Source organism: Ambystoma mexicanum, chromosome 5q, assembly GCF_040938575.1.
Source record: "Ambystoma mexicanum isolate Mex_15411 chromosome 5q, UKY_AmexF1_1, whole genome shotgun sequence".
Classification (NCBI taxonomy): Eukaryota; Metazoa; Chordata; class Amphibia; order Caudata; family Ambystomatidae; genus Ambystoma; species Ambystoma mexicanum.
Window position 1 is genome coordinate 7,664,040 of NC_090933.1, and position 16,187 is coordinate 7,680,226.

Consider the following 16,187-nt stretch of genomic DNA (forward strand, 5'->3'; position numbering starts at 1 on the left):
CCTACGGCATGAGATGTCATATACAACTCCTTCCCATTCCAATCCTGAGACCCTTCCTATAGCATGAGATGTGATATCCAACTCCTTCCCATTCCAATCCTGAGACCCTTCCTATAGCATGAGATGTGATGTCTCAATGCTTCTAATACCAAACCTGAGATCCTTCCTATAACATGAGATGTGATATCCAACTCCTTCCATTCCAATCCTGAGACCCTTCCTATAGCATGAGAAGTGATATCTCAATGCTTATAACAAAACCTGAGACCCTTCCTATAGCATGAGATGTGATATCCAACTCCTTCGCATTCAAATCCTGAGACCCTTCCTATAGCCTGAGATGTGATATCTCAATGCCTCTAATACCAAACCTGAGATCCTTCCTCTAACATGAAATGTGATATCCAACTCCTTCACTTTCCAAACCTGAGAGCCTATCTATAGCATGAGATGTGATATCCAAGTCCTTCCCATTCCAATCCTTAGACCCTTCCTACAGCATGCAATATGATATCTCAATGATTTTAATAAAAAACCTGAGACCCGTCATATAACATGAGATGGGATATCCAACTCCTTCCCATTCCAATCCTGAGACCTTTCCGATAGCAGAGATGTGATATCTCAATGCTTATACCAAACCTGAGAACCTTCCTATGGCCTGAGATGTCATATACAACTCCTTCCCATTCCAATCCTGAGACACTTCCGATAGCAGAGATGTGATATCTCAATGTTTATACCAAACCTGAGACCCTTCCTATAGCATGAGATGTGATATCCAACTGCTTCCCATTCCAATCCTGAGACCCTTCCTATAGCATGAGATGTGATATCTCAATTCTTCTAATACCAAACCTGAGATCCTTCCTCTAACATGAAATGTGATATCCAACTCCTTCCCTTTCCAAACCTAAGAGCCTATCTATAGCATGAGATGTGATATCCAAGTCCTTCACATTCCAACCCTTAGACCCTTCCTACAGCATGCAATATATCTCAATGATTCTAATAACAAACCTGAGACCCGTCCTATAACATGAGATGGGATATCCAACTCCTTCCCATTCCAATCCTGAGACACTTCCGATAGCAGAGATGTGATATCTCAATGCTTATACCAAACCTGAGACCCTTCCTATAACATGAGATGTGATATCCAAATCCTTCCCGTTCCAAACCTGAGACCCTTCCTTTAGCATGAGATGTGATATCCAGCTCCTTCCCATTCCAATCCTGAGACACTTCCGATAGCATGAGATGTGATATCTCAATGCTTCTAATATCAAAACTGAGACCCTCCCTATAGCATGATATGTGATATCTAAGTCCTTCCCATTCCAATCCTGAGACCCTCCCTATAGCATGAGATGTGATATCCAACTCCTTCCCATTCCAATCCTGAGACCCTTCCTATAGCATGAGATATGATATCTCAATACTTCTAATACCAAACGTGAGATCCTTCCGATAACATGAGATGTGATATCCAAATCCTTCCCCTTCCAAACCTGAGACCCTCCCTTTAGCATGAGATGTGATATCCAACTCCTTCCTATTCCAATCCTGAGACTCTTCTGATAGCATGAGATGTGATATCTCAATGCTTCTAATACCAAACCTGAGATCCTTCCGATAGCATGAGATGTGATATCTCAATGCTTCTAATACCAAACCTGAGATCCTTCCTATAACATGAGATGTGATATCCAAATCCTTCCCCTTCCAAACCTGAGACCCTCCCTTTAGCATGAGATGTGATATCCAACTCCTTCCCATTCCATTCCTGAGACCCTTCTGATAGCATGAGATGTGATATCTCAATGCCTCTAATACCAAACCTGAGATCCTACCTCTAACATGAAATGTGATATCCAACTCTTTCCCCTTCCAAACCTGAGAGCCTTCCTATAGCATGAGATGTGATATCCAAGTCCTTCCCATTCCAATCCTGAGACCCTTCCTATAGCTTGAGATGTGATATCCAACTCCTTCCCATTCCAATCCTGAGACCCTTCCGATATCATGAGATGTGATATCTCAAAGCTTCTAATATCAAACTTGAGACCCTCCCTATAGCATGAGATGTGATATCCAAGTCCTTCCCATTCCAATCCTGAGACCCTTCCTATAGCATGAGATGTGATATCTCAATGCTTCTAATACCAAACCTGAGACCCTTCCTATAACATGAGATGGGAATATCCAACTCCTTCCCATTCCAATCCTGAGACCCTTTCGATAGCAGAGATGTGATATCCAAGTCCTTCCCCTTCCAAACCTTAGACCCTTCCTTTATCATGAGATGTGATATCCAAGTCCTTCCCATTACAATCCTGAGACCCTTCCTATAGCTTGAGATGTGATATCCAACTCCTTCCCATTCCAATTCTGAGACCCTTCCTATACTATGAGACTTGATATCTCAATGCTTCTAATACCAAACCTGAGACCCGTAATATAACATGAGATGTGATATCCAAATCCTTCCCCTTCCAAACCTTAGACCCTTCCTTTATCCTGAGATGTGATATCCAACTCTTTCCCATTCCAATCCTGAGACCCTTCCGATATCATGAGATGTGATATCTCAAAGCTTCTAATATCAAACTTGAGACCCTCCCTATAGCATGAGATGTGATATCCAAGTCCTTCCCATTCCAATCCTGAGACACTTCCTATAGCATGAGATGTGATATCTCACTGCTTATACCAAACCTGAGACCCTTCCCATAGCATGAGATGTGATATCCAACTCCTTCCCATTCCAATCCTCAGACCCTTCCTATAGCATGAGATGTGATATCTCAATGCTTCTAATATCAAACTTGAGACCCTACCTATAGCATGAGATGTGATATCCAAGTCCTTCCCATTCCAATCCTGAGACACTTCCTATAGCATGAGATGTGATATCTCAATGCTTCTAATACCAAACCTGAGACTCTTCCTATAACATGAGATGGGATATCCAACTCCTTCCCATTCCAATCCTGAGACCCTTTTGATAGCAGAGATGTGATATCTCAATGTTTATACCAAACCTGAGACCCTTCCTACGGCATGAGATGTCATATTCAACTCCTTCCCATTCCAATCCTGAGACCCTTCCTATAGCATGAGATGTGATATCCAACTCCTTCCCATTCCAATCCTGAGACCCTTCCTATAGCATGAGATGTGATGTCTCAATGCTTCTAATACCAAACCTGAGATCCTTCCTATAACATGAGATGTGATATCCAACTCCTTCCATTCCAATCCTGAGACCCTTCCTATAGCATGAGATGTGATATCTCAATGCTTATACCAAACCTGAGACCCTTCCTATAGCATGAGATGTGATATCCAACTCCTTCCCATTCCAATCCTGAGACCCTTCCTATAGCCTGAGATGTGATATCTCAATGCCTCTAATACCAAACCTGAGATCCTTCCTCTAACATGAAATGTGATATCCAACTCCTTCACTTTCCAAACCTGAGACCCTTCCTATAGCATGAGATGTGATGTCTCAATGCTTCTAATACCAAACCTGAGATCCTTCCTATAACATGAGATGGGATATCCAACTCCTTCCCATTCCAATCCTGAGACACTTCCGATAGCATGAGATGTGATATCCAGCTCCTTCCCATTCCAATCCTGAGACACTTCCGATAGCATGAGATGTGATATCTCAATGCTTCTAATATCACAACTGAGACCCTCCATATAGCATGATATGTGATATCTAAGTCCTTCCCATTCCAATCCTGAGACCCTTCCTATAGCATGAGATGTGATATCTCAATGCTTCTACCAAACCTGAGACCCTTCCTTTAGCATGAGATGTGATATCCAACTCCTTCCCATTCCAATCCTGAGACCCTTCCTATAGCATGAGATGTGATATCTCAATGCCTCTAATACCAAACCTGAGATCCTTCCTCTAACATGAAATGTGATATCCAACTCCTTCACTTTCCAAACCTGAGACCCTTCCTATAGCATGAGATGTGATGTCTCAATGCTTCTAATACCAAACCTGAGATCCTTCCTATAACATGAGATGGGATATCCAACTCCTTCCCATTCCAATCCTGAGACACTTCCGATAGCATGAGATGTGATATCCAGCTCCTTCCCATTCCAATCCTGAGACACTTACGATAGCATGAGATGTGATATCTCAATGCTTCTAATATCACAACTGAGACCCTCCATATAGCATGATATGTGATATCTAAGTCCTTCCCATTCCAATCCTGAGACCCTTCCTATAGCATGAGATGTGATATCTCAATGCTTCTACCAAACCTGAGACCCTTCCTTTAGCATGAGATGTGATATCCAACTCCTTCCCATTCCAATCCTGAGACCCTTCCTATAGCATGAGATGTGATATCTCAATACTTCTAATACCAAACCTGAGATCCATCCTATAACATGAGATGTGATATCCAAATCCTTCCCCTTCCAAACCTGAGACCCTCCCTTTAGCATGAGATGTGATATCCAACTCCTTCCCATTCCAATCCTGAGACTCTTCTGATAGCATAAGATATGATATCTCAATGCTTCTATACCAAACCTGAGATCCTTCTGATAGCATGAGATGTGATATCTCAATACTTCTGATACCAAACCTGAGATCCTACCTCTAACATGAAATGTGATATCCAACTCTTTCCCCTTGCAAACCTGAGAGCCTTCCTATAGCATGAGATGTGATATCCAAGTCCTTCCCATTCCAATCCTGAGACCCTTCCTATAACATGAGATGTGATATCCAACTCCTTCCCATTCCAACCTGAGACCCTTCCTATAGCATGAGATGGGATATCAAACTCCTTCCAAATCCAATCCCGATACCCTTCCGATAGCATGAGATGTGATATCCCAATGCTTCTACCAAACCTGAGACCCATACTATGGCATGAGATGTGATATCAAACTCATTCCCATTCTAATCCTGAGACCCTTCCTATAGCTTGAGATGTGATATCCAACTCCTTCCCATTCCAATTCTGAGACCCTTCCTATACCATGAGACTTGATATCTCAATGCTTCTAATACCAAACCTGAGACCCGTCCTATAACATGAGATGTGATATCCAAATCCTTCCCCTTCCAAACCTTAGACCCTTCCTTTATCATGAGATGTGATATCCAACTCCTTCCCATTCCAATCTTGAGACCCTTCCGATATCATGAAATGTGATATCTCAATGCTTCTAATATCAAACTTGAGACCCTCCCTATAGCATGAGATGTGATATCCAAGTCCTTCCCATTCCAATCCTGAGACCCTTCCTATAGCATGAGATGTGATATCTCAATGCTTCTAATACCAAACCTGAGACCCGTCCTATAACATGAGATGTGATATCCAAATCCTTCCCCTTCCAAACCTGAGACACTTCCTTTAGCATGAGATGTGATATATAGCTCCTCCCATTCCAATCCTGAGACCCTTCCGATAGCAGAGATGTGATATTTCAATGCTTATACCAAACCTGAGACCCTTCCCATAGCATGAGATGTGATATCCAACTCCTTCCCATTCCAATCCTCAGACCCTTCCTATAGCATGAGATGTGATATCTCAATGCTTCTAATACCAAACCTGAGATCCTTCCTATAACATGAGATGTGATATCCAACTCCTTCCCATTCCAATCCCGAGACCCTTCCTATAGCATGAGATGTGATATCTCAATGCTTCTAATACCAAACCTAAGGTCCTTCCTATAACATGAGATGTGATATCCAAATCCTTCCCATTCCAAACCTGAGACCCTTCCTATAACATGAGATGGGAAAATCCAACTCCTTCCCATTCCAATCCTGAGACCCTTCCGATAGCAGAGATGTGATATCTCAATGCTTATACCAAACCTGAGATCCTTCCTATAACATGAGATGTGATATCCAACTCCTTCCCATTCCAATCCTGAGACACTTCCTATAGCATGAGATGTGATATCTCACTGCTTATACCAAACCTGAGACCCTTCCTATAGCATGAGATGTGATATCCAACTCCTTCCCATTCCAATCCTGAGACCCTTCCTATAGCATGAGATGTGATATCTCAATGCTTCTAATATCAAACTTGAGACCCTCCCTATAGCATGAGATGTGATACCCAAGTCCTTCCCATTCCAATCCTGAGACACTTCCTATAGCATGAGATGTGATATCTCAATGCTTCTAATACCAAACCTGAGACTCTTCCTATAACATGAGATGGGATATCCAACTCCTTCCCATTCCAATCCTGAGACCCTTTCGATAGCAGAGATGTGATATCCAAGTCCTTCCCCTTCCAAACCTTAGACCCTTCCTTTATCATGAGATGTGATATCCAACTTCTTCCCATTCCAATCTTGAGACCCTTCCGATATTATGAAATGTGATATCTCAATGCTTCTAATATCAAACTTGAGACCCTCCCTATAGCATGAGATGTGATACCCAAGTCCTTCCCATTCCAATCCTGAGACCCTTCCTATAGCATGAGATGTGATATCTCAATGCTTCTAATACCAAACCTGAGACCCTTCCTATAACATGAGATGGGAATATCCAACTCCTTCCCATTCCAATCCTGAGACCCTTCCGATAGCAGAGATGTGATATCTCAATGCTTATACCAAACCTGAGATCCTTCCTATAACATGAGATGTGATATCCAACTCCTTCCCATTCCAATCCTGAGACACTTCCTATAGCATGAGATGTGATATCTCACTGCTTATACCAAACCTGAGACCCTTCCTATAGCATGAGATGTGATATCTCAATGCTTCTAATATCAAACTTGAGACCCTCCCTATAGCATGAGATGTGATACCCAAGTCCTTCCCATTCCAATCCTGAGACACTTCCTATAGCATGAGATGTGATATCTCAATGCTTCTAATACCAAACCTGAGACTCTTCCTATAACATGAGATGGGATATCCAACTCCTTCCCATTCCAATCCTGAGACCCTTTCGATAGCAGAGATGTGATATTTCAATGTTTATACCAAACCTGAGACCCTCCCTACGGCATGAGATGTCATATACAACTCCTTCCCATTCCAATCCTGAGACCCTTCCTATAGCATGAGATGTGATATCCAACTCCTTCCCATTCCAATCCTGAGACCCTTCCTATAGCATGAGATGTGATGTCTCAATGCTTCTAATACCAAACCTGAGATCCTTCCTATAACATGAGATGTGATATCCAACTCCTTCCATTCCAATCCTGAGACCCTTCCTATAGCATGAGAAGTGATATCTCAATGCTTATAACAAAACCTGAGACCCTTCCTATAGCATGAGATGTGACATCCAACTCCTTCGCATTCCAATCCTGAGACCCTTCCTCTAACATGAAATGTGATATCCAACTCCTTCACTTTCCAAACCTGAGAGCCTATCTATAGCATGAGATGTGATATCCAAGTCCTTCCCATTCCAATCCTTAGACCCTTCCTACAGCATGCAATATGATATCTCAATGATTTTAATAAAAAACCTGAGACCCGTCATATAACATGAGATGGGATATCCAACTCCTTCCCATTCCAATCCTGAGACACTTCCGATAGCAGAGATGTGATATCTCAATGTTTATACCAAACCTGAGACCGTTCCTATAACATGAGATGTGATATCCAACTCCTTCCCGTTCCAAACCTGAGACCCTTCCTTTAGCATGAGATGTGATATCTCACTGCTAATACCAAACCTGAGACCCTTCCTATAGCATGAGATGGGATATCTCAATGCTTCTAATATCAAACTTGAGACCCTCCCTATAGCATGAGATGTGATACCCAAGTCCTTCCCATTCCAATCCTGAGACACTTCCTATAGCATGAGATGTGATATCTCAATGCTTCTAATACCAAACCTGAGACTCTTCCTATAACATGAGATGGGATATCCAACTCCTTCCCATTCCAATCCTGAGACCCTTTCGATAGCAGAGATGTGATATCTCAATGTTTATACCAAACCTGAGACCCTCCCTACGGCATGAGATGTCATATACAACTCCTTCCCATTCCAATCCTGAGACCCTTCCTATAGCATGAGATGTGATATCCAACTCCTTCCCATTCCAATCCTGAGACCCTTCCTATAGCATGAGATGTGATGTCTCAATGCTTCTAATACCAAACCTGAGATCCTTCCTATAACATGAGATGTGATATCCAACTCCTTCCATTCCAATCCTGAGACCCTTCCTATAGCATGAGAAGTGATATCTCAATGCTTATAACAAAACCTGAGACCCTTCCTATAGCATGAGATGTGATATCCAACTCCTTCGCATTCAAATCCTGAGACCCTTCCTATAGCCTGAGATGTGATATCTCAATGCCTCTAATACCAAACCTGAGATCCTTCCTCTAACATGAAATGTGATATCCAACTCCTTCACTTTCCAAACCTGAGAGCCTATCTATAGCATGAGATGTGATATCCAAGTCCTTCCCATTCCAATCCTTAGACCCTTCCTACAGCATGCAATATGATATCTCGATGATTTTAATAAAAAACCTGAGACCCGTCATATAACATGAGATGGGATATCCAACTCCTTCCCATTCCAATCCTGAGACCTTTCCGATAGCAGAGATGTGATATCTCAATGCTTATACCAAACCTGAGAACCTTCCTATGGCCTGAGATGTCATATACAACTCCTTCCCATTCCAATCCTGAGACACTTCCGATAGCAGAGATGTGATATCTCAATGTTTATACCAAACCTGAGACCGTTCCTATAACATGAGATGTGATATCCAACTCCTTCCCGTTCCAAACCTGAGACCCTTCCTTTAGCATGAGATGTGATATCCAGCTCCTTCCCATTCCAATCCTGAGACACTTCCGATAGCATGAGATGTGATATCTCAATGCTTCTAATATCAAAACTGAGACCCTCCCTATAGCATGATATGTGATATCTAAGTCCTTCCCATTCCAATCCTGAGACCCTTCCTATAGCATGAGATGTGATATCTCAATGCTTATCCTTGATTCCTGTAGTAAATTGATTTCCTTTGCAGGCCGACTCCTCTCACGAATGCCTTGTCTGCATGCATTCTCTCCTGCCCATTCTCTCACCGTGGCTATTTGCCTACCCCCTTCCTCTCTCAGTGGATGGACTTCTCCATCCTAGCCTCCTACCACTCAACTCCGCCTACTTGGAGAATTCAACATGAACCTGTATGCTTCCTGACCTGGACTTTTACGAGATCTGCAACTCTTCATGTCGCTGGCCCTACACACTGCAGGGAATACTCAGGATTTTCTGATCTCAGACCTCCCCCTCTGTAACCCTCTCAACAATCCTCTCCCGTGGTGATCAAGTTCTCATCTCCAAAGAAGGCTAACTGCCAGCTGTTCCTCCTCAGAGGAGTTCTCCCTTTCTGTCCCTGCTCCCTGCACAGTTTCGCGTTGCAAACACTCGCTTCCCTGCTCTCTGGTTTAGACGCTTTTCCTTCTCAGAGGCCTTCTTCCTTTCTGCCCTTTTCGCGTTGCAAGTACTCGCTTCCCAGCTCTCTGGTTTAGACGCGTGTTCCCTGCCTTCTCTCCTCTTCCCGCTGCCTTCAAATCAAAAAATGAGCTCCAAAAGATACACAGTGCTCAGAATGCTCTATAACACCCATTATTCAACATATAGCTGTAACCCGCTAGACGTATTGAAACGTGCTAAAAACGAGCAGAAACAGCTAGAAAATGTACTTTCCTCGCGTTTTGGTAAATGCGAATTCTGGTGGATTCCCATTTTGTACTCTGTTCGTGCGTTTGTTCAGTCGAATCCTGGTCTTTTGAACCACTCTTCTCCCATACAAGGGAGGGTCAAAATGTGTTGTTCACAGGCTGAATTTATACTGCTGAAATACTCCTCGCTTCCCTGCTCTCTGGTTTAGACGCGTGTACCCTGCATTTACCAAAACGCGAGGGAAGTACATTTTCTAGCTGTTTTTGCTAGTTTTTAGCACGTTTCAATACGTCTAGCGGGATACAGCTATATGTTGAATAATGGGTGTTATAAAGCATTCTGAACACTGTATCTTGTGGTACAAATTGGAAGGCTGTAGCAAGAGGAGAGAAGGCAGGGAACACGCATCTCAACCAGAGAGCTGGGAAGCGAGTACATGCAACGCGAAACGGTGCAGGGAGCAGGGACAGAAAGGATGAACACCTATGAGGAGGAGCAGCTGGTAGTTAGCCTGCATAGGAGAGAAGAATGTGATCACTAGGGGAGTGCAGCCTGTAAACTAGAAGGAACGATGAACAAAGGGCGACTGCATTAACAGATGGCAAATACACGTTCCAAAACAGTCAGGAAAGCTGATAATGCCTTGAAGATTTCAGCCGTATACATTCAGCCTGTGAACAGCAGTAGATGTTGACCCCCCCTCCCTAGTATGGGAGAACAGTGGTTAAAAACTTCAGGATTCGACACAAACGCACGGACACAGTACATACAACATGGGAACCCACCAGAATTCGCATTTACAAAAACGCGAGGGAAGTACATTTTCTAGCTATTTTTGCTAGTTTTTAGCACGTTTCAATACGTCTAGCGGGTTACAGCTATATGTTGAATAATGGGGTTATAAAGCATTCTGAACACTATCTTGTGGAGCTCATTGGAAGGCTGTAGGAAGAGTAGAGAAGGCAGGGAACACGCATCTAAACCAGAGAGCTGGGAAGCGAGTACATGCAACGCGAAACGGTGCAGGGAGCAGGGACAGAAAGGTGGAACGCCTCTGAGGAGGAGCAGCTGGTAGTTAGCCTGCTCTGGAGAGGAGAATGTGATCACCACGGGAGTGCAGCCTTGAAACAAGAACGGACGATGAAAACATGCTGACTGGAATAACAGATGGCAAATACACTTTCCAGAACAGTCGGTTTACCCGATAATGCATTGACGATTTCAGCAGTATACATTCAGCCTGTGAACAGTAGATTTTGATCCCTCCTTGTATGGGTGACGAGTGGTTAAAAACATCAGGATTCGACTGAACAAATGCACGAACAGAGTACAAAATGGGAATCCACCAAAATTCGTATTTACCAAAACGCGTGGAAAGAACATTTTCTAGCTATTTTTGCTAGTTTTTAGCACTTTTCAATACGTCAAGCGGGTTACAGCTATATCTTGAATAATGGGTGTTATAAAGCATTCTTAGCACCGTGTATCTTTTGAAGCTCATTTGTTGATTTGAAGGCAGCGGGAAGAGGAGAGAAGGCAGGGAACACACGTCTAAACCAGAGAGCTGGGAAGCGAGTTGTTCTCTGCAACGCGAAACGATGCAGAGAACAAGCACAGAAAGGAAGAAGGAAAAGCGTCTAAACCAGAGAGCAGGGAAGCGAGTGTTTGCAACGCGAAACGGTGCAGAGAGCAGGGACAGAAAGGGAGAACTCCACTGAGGAGGAACAGCTGGTAGTTAGCCTTCTTTGGAGATGAGAACTTGATCACCACGGGAGAGGATTGTTGAGAGGGTTACATAGGGGGATGTCTGAGATCAGAAAATCCTGAGTATTCCCTGCAGTGTGTAGGGCCAGAGACATGAAGAGTTGCAGATCTCGTAAAAGTCCAGGTCAGGAAGCATACAGGTTCATTTTGAATTCTCCAAGTAGGCGGAGTTGAGTGGTAGGAGGCTAGGATGGAGAAGTCCATCCACTGAGAGAGGAAGGGGGTAGGCAAATAGCCACGGTGAGAGAATGGCCAGGAAAGAGAGAATGCATGCAGACAAGGCATTCGGGAGAGGAGTCGGCCTGCAAAGGAAAGCAATTTACTACAGGAATCAAGGATACTCCCCCTCAAGAACGGTGGATCTGGGCATGGAGAGGAACTTGTCATCAGGGAGGAAAGTGTCAGAGCTCGAGACAGCGCTGGCCGTCATCCATGTCTCGGTTAGACCAAGGACATCAAGGTCGGGTTCTTCCAGGAAATGGCAGATGTCAGATGAGTGTTAACTGAGTGAGAGTTGAGAGTGGGGAGGGGTACAAATCAGTAATCCTTGCGGAGGTGTAGAAGGAGCCTGACCTAGGGCACATGAGGAAGGTGAGAGGAAAGGAAGCAGAAGAAGGGAGAGAAGACACAGCAGGAGTGCATTATCAATCCGGGAGCTAGGAGTGGTGAGGTTAGACGGGGAGGTCTGAGTCTCAGGATTTGAATGGGAAGTTCGATATCACATGTCATGCTATAGGAAGAGTCTCAGGATTGGAATGGGAAGGAGTTGGATATGATATCTCTTGTTATAGGGAGGGTCTCAGGTTTGGTATTAGAAGAACTGAGATATCAAATCACATCCTATCGGAAGGGTCTCGGGTTTGGTATTGGAAGAAATGAGATTTCAAATCTCAGGCTGTGGGAATGGTCTCGGGTATGGTATTGGAAGGGGTGAAAAATCACATTTCATGCTACAGGAAGGGTCACAAGGTTGGAATGGGAAGGAGTTGGATTTCACATATACTACGGGAAGGGCCTCAGGTTTGGTATTAGAAGCATAGAGATATCACATCTCATGTTATAGGAAGGGTCTCGATTGGAATGGGTAGGAGTTGGATATCACATCTCATGTTATAGGGAGGGTCTCAGTTTTGATATTAGAAGCATTGAGATATCACATATGCTATTGGAAGGGTCTCAGTATTGGAATGGGAAGGAGTTGGATATCACATCTCATGTTATAGGGAGGGTCTCAGTTTTGATTTTAGAAGCATTGAGATATCACATATGCTATTGGAAGGGTCTCAGTATTGGAATTGGAAGGAGTTGGATATCACATCTCATGCTATTGGAAAGGTCTCAGGATTGGAATGGGAAGTAGTTGGATATCACATATGCTAAAGGAAAGGTCTCAGGTTTGGAATGGGAAGGAGTTGGATATCACATCTCATGTTATAGGAAGGGTCTCAGGATTGGAATGGGAAGGAGTTGAATATCACATCTCATGCTAAAGGAAGGGTCATCAGGTTCGGTATAAGCATTGAGATATCACATCTCTGCTATCGGAAGGGTCTCAGGATAGGAATGGGAAGGACTTAGATTTCACATCTCATACTATAGGGAGGGTCTCAGTTTTGATATTAGAAGCATTGAGCTATCACATCTCATGCTATCGGAAGGGTCTCAGGATTGGAATGGGATGGAGTTGGATATCACATCTCAAGCTATCTCAGGATTGTAATGGGAAGGAGTTTGATATCACATATCAAGCTATAGGAAGGGTCTCAGGTTTGGAAGGGGAAGGATTTGGATCTCACATCTCAAGCTATCTCAGGATTGGAATGGGAAGGAGTTTGATATTTCATCTCATGTTATAGGATGGTTCTCATGTTTGGTTTTAGAAGCATTGAGATATCACATCTCATGCTATGGGAAGGGTCTCAGGTTTGGAATGGGAAGGAGTTGAATATCACATCTCATGCTAAAGGAAAGGTCTCAGGTCTGGAAGGGGAAGGATTTGGATCTCACATCTCATGTTTTAGGACGGGTCTCAGGTTTGGTATTAGAAGCATTGAAATATCACATCTCATGGTATAGGAAGGGTCCCAGGATTGGAATGGGAAGGAGCTGGATATCACATTGAATGGGAAGGAGTTTGATATCACATCTCAAGCTATAGGAAGGGCCGCAGGTTTGGAAAGGGAATGATTTGGATTTCACATCTCATGTTATAGGATGGTTCTCATGTTTGGTTTTAGAAGCATAGAACTATCACATCTCATGCTATCGGAAGGGTCTCAGGTTTGGAATGGGAAGGAGTTTGATATCACATCTCATGTTAGAGGTAGGATCTCAGGTTTGGTATTAGAGGCATTGAGATATGACATCTCATGCCATCAGAAGGGTCTCAGGATTGGAATGGGAAGGAGTTGGATATCACATCTCATGCTAAAGGGAGGGTCTAAGGTTTGGAAGGGGAAGGATTTGGACATCACATCTCATGTTATTGGAAGGATCTGAGGTTTGGTATTAGAAGCATTGAGATATCACATCTCTTGCTATCGGAAGGGTCTCAGGTTTGGTATAAGCATTGAGATATCACATCTCTGCTATCGGAAGGGTCTCAGGATTGGAATGGGAAGGATTTGGATATCACATCTCATGTTATAGGAAGGGTCTCAGGTTTGGTATTAGAAGCATTGAGATATCACATCTCATGCTATAGGAAGGGTCTCAGGAATGGAATGGGAAGGACTTGGATATCACATCTCATGATAAAGGAAGGGTCTAAGGTTTGGAAGGGGAAGGATTTGGATATCACATCTCATGTTATTGGACCGGTCTCAGGTTTGGTATTAGAAGCATTGAGATATCAAGTCTCATGGTATAGGACGGGAGTTTGATATCACATCTCATGCCATGGTATGGGTCTCAGGTTTTGTAGAAGCATTGGGATATCACATCTCATGCTATCGGAAGGGTATCAGGATTGGATTTGGAAGGAGTTGGATATCCCATCTCATGCTATAGGAAGGGTCTCAGGTTGGAATAGAAGGAGTTGGATATCACATCTCATGTTATAGGAAGGGTCTCAGGATTGGAATGGGAAGGACTTGGATATCACATCTCATGTTATAGGAAGGATCTCAGGTTTTGTATTAGAAGCATTGAGATATCACATCTCATGCTATAGGAAGGGTCTCAGGATTGGAATGTGAAGGATTTGGATATCACATCTCATGCTAAAGGAAGGGTCTCAGGTTTGGTATAAGCATTGAGATATCACATCTCTGCTATCGGAAGGGTCTAAGGATTGGATTGGGAAGGAATTGGATATCCCTTCTCATGCTATAGGAAGGGTCTCAGGTTGGAATGGGTAGGAGTTGGATATCACATCTCATGTTATAGGAAGGGTCTCAAGATTGAAATGGGAAGGATTTGGATATCACATCTCATGTTATAGGACGTATCTCATGTTATAGGACGGGTCCCAGGTTTGGTATTAGAAGCATTGAGATATCACATCTCATGGTATAGGAAGGGTCTCAGGATTGGAATGAGAAGGAGTTGGATCTCCCTTCTCATGCTACAGGAAGGGTCTCAGGTTGGAATGGGAAGGAGTTGGATATCACATCTCGTTATAGGCAGGGTCTCAGGATTGGAATGGGAAGGAATTGGATATCACATCTCATGCTAAATGAAGGGTCTCAGGTTTGGAAGGGGAAGGATTTGGATATCATATCTCATGTTATAGGACGTATCTCATGTTATAGGACGGGTCCCAGGTTTGGTATTAGAAGCATTGAGATATCACATCTCATGGTAAAGGAAGGGTCTCAGGATTGGAATGGGAAGGAGTTGGATCTCCCTTCTCATGCTACAGGAAGGGTCTCAGGTTGGAATGGGAAGGAGTTGGATATCACATCTCGTTATAGGAAGGGTCTCAGGATTGGAATGGGAAGGAATTGGATATCACATCTCTTGCTATAGGAAGGGTCTCAGGTTTGGAAGGGGAAGGATTTGGATATCATATCTCATGTTATAGGACCGGTCCCAGGTCTGGTATTAGAAGCATTGAGATATCACATCTCTGCTATCGGAAGGGTCTCAGGAAAGGAATGGGAAGGACTTAGAATTCACATCTCATAATATAGGGAGGGTCTCAGTTTTGATATTAGAAGCATTGAGCTATCACATCTCATGCTATCGGAAGGGTCTCAGGATTGGAATGGGATGGAGTTGGATATCACATCTCAAGCTATCTCAGGATTGGAATGGGAAGGAGTTTGATATTTCATCTCAAGCTATAGGAAAGGTCTCAGGTTTGGAAAGGGAAGGATTTGGATTTCACATCTCATGTTATATGATGGTTCTCATGTTTGGTTTTAGAAGCATTGAGATATCACATCTCATGCTATCGGAAGGGTCTCAGGTTTGGAAAGGGAAGGATTTGGATTTCACATGTTATAGGATGGTTCTCAGGTTTGGTTTTAGAAGCATTACATTATAACATCTCATGCTATAGGAAGGGTCTCAGGTTTGGAATGGGAAGGAGTTGGATATCACATCTCTGCTATCTGAAGGGTCTCAGGATTGGAATGGGAAGGAGTTGGATATCCCATCTCGTTATAGGAAGGGTCTCAGGTTTGGTATTAGAAGCAATGAGATATCACATCTCATGCTATAGGAAGGGTCTAAGGTTTGGAAGGGGACGGATTTGGGTATCAC